We start from the raw sequence: 2,127 nt of genomic DNA, 5'->3' as shown, positions 1-2,127 counted from the left end.
CTCCCCGGGCCTGCAGGCCCCAGGCCCGGCAGCTCCTCCCGCTCCCCTCCGGTCTCCCCGACCGTCCCCTCCGCCCGGCCCTCCTCCCGGCGAATCCGCGCTCCGGCCCGGGTCGCCCTGCCCTCGCGCTCCCCCAAACCCCACCCCGGTCTCTGCTTCCCGGGGCGGCGGCGGCCGCGGGAGCGGGAGCCGGGAGCGAAGGAGGCGGCGCCGGGGACCGGGGGAGGCTCCGGGCGGAGGGAAGAAGGAGGGTGCGGAGCCGGCAGGGCGGGGGGGGGGGGGGGGGGGGAGGGCGGGGGAGCCCGAGGAGCGGGCGCCTCCCACAAGCAGAGCCCCGGGAGCCGCCCCGGATCCCGGCCCCGCCCTGGACCGCCCCCGGCGCCGGGGGGTAGGGGGCTCGGGCGCGCACGCACCCCGGGCGGGGGGCCGGCGGGCGGGCCTCGGGGCGCCGGGGCGAGCTGGGGGAGGGGTGGGGGACGAGGGGCCGCGAGCGGCAGGCGGGGACGCAGGGATGCAGGGTTGCAGGTGGAGGAGGCGGCCCCGGATCGCGGTGAGAGGAGGGAGGCGGGGGCCGCGAGGGGAGGAGGAGAGCCAGGCAGGTGGGAAGGAAGGAGAGCTGAGGTCAGAGCGGGAAGGGCGGAGGAGAAGGGGGGCGGGGGGGAGGGGGGGTGAAGGCCGGGCGACCTGAGAGGCCCCCGAGGCCCAGCAGCTTAGCCTGGCTGTCCTGGGAAGGCCCCTCGGAGAAAGGGCTGGAAGCTAGAGCCGGGGAGAGGAGCACCCTGAGAGAAGCTGAGGCGGCGGGAGCAAACAAGGGATATAGGGGGGCCTCCAGCGGAGCCGGGCCCAGTGGCCTGTCTACTCCAGCGGGGCCCAGCGGCACCCTGTCTACTCCAGTGGGGCCCCAGGCCCAGTGTTTCCTGAATGACGGAGAGGCACAGGCCTCGGGACCAGCCCGTGGCCGTGGCCTTTGTGCAGTGGTGAAGGCTGTGTGTGCGTGTGTGTGTGTATGTGTGTGCATGTGTGTGTGTGAGCATGTGTTCATGGTCGTATGAACGTGCGTGTTCGTGTGTGCGCACGCATGTGCGCATGTGGTTGTGTTCGTATGCGTGTGTTCGTGTGCCTGCACGTGTGTTTATGTGTGTGCACGTGCGTGTGTGTGCATGGGAGTGAGTGTGGGCTGCTCGAGGAGACGGAATTCCTAATGGGGGACAAGCAAACAGTATGTAACTGATCTGACCTGAGGGTCTCATCCTTTAGCCCTTTTTATAGCAGGTATCTTCCAACTAATCTTTTACTGTGCAGAATTGAAATTCATAGATGATACAACCTACCTACACACAGAACTTAAACATCAACGTGCTTCCCTGTCCCTACCATAGAGGAGAAATGGCAAAGAATAATTTGTGGTAAAATAACATAAACATGTTTACGTGTGACTGTTGAGGCCCCACCACACTGGCCACACCTGTCCACACAAGCACACGCGGATGCAGGTGCTCAGGCAGTGACTCACCTACCTCCAGCATGTTGCCATTGATGAAGTGATTTAAGGAAATGTTGGACAACTCTTGGTACCAAAGTGAACCTTCCCTAGATTTACACAGAACTGTAATTGTATTCCTAGAAAGTTCATTGTATATTAATACCATTTTTTAAACACTATTAATTTCCAGGCTCAGATAATTAAACACAGGTTTTCACCTACATGAATGTCCTAGGGGACATTTGGGAATCTGGATGAGGGACAATTTATTGTGCCCGCTATGTTTGGAAGAATATCTTATTCCCCTGCCCTGCTCATAACTGCCAACAATGGCCCCTCATCACTGTGAGCACAAAAGAAAACACCACAGATTGTTTTTTGATGTTCTCTAGGGAGTGTTTTAGACCCTTTGAGCTAGAAGTTGGGCAGAAGGGAGGAAGAGAGTGGGGCAGGATTTCTAACCACTCAAAGCAATAGACACCCTCCTCAGTGTGGCCTGATGTCCTCTCAGCAGGGTGGAACCAAAAAATGTGGGTGTCGACTGAAATAAAGTTACTGACCCCAGGACAACATGTGGATGAGGAATTTCCTAGACTGCTTTGAAAAGAAGAGTTTCCTGTCTGCCTGGTCTGAAGGCTACTTCA

The sequence above is a fragment of the Panthera tigris genome, chromosome B2, assembly GCF_018350195.1.
Source record: "Panthera tigris isolate Pti1 chromosome B2, P.tigris_Pti1_mat1.1, whole genome shotgun sequence".
Taxonomy (NCBI): domain Eukaryota; kingdom Metazoa; phylum Chordata; class Mammalia; order Carnivora; family Felidae; genus Panthera; species Panthera tigris.
Note: the sequence above shows the minus strand (reverse complement) of the source record.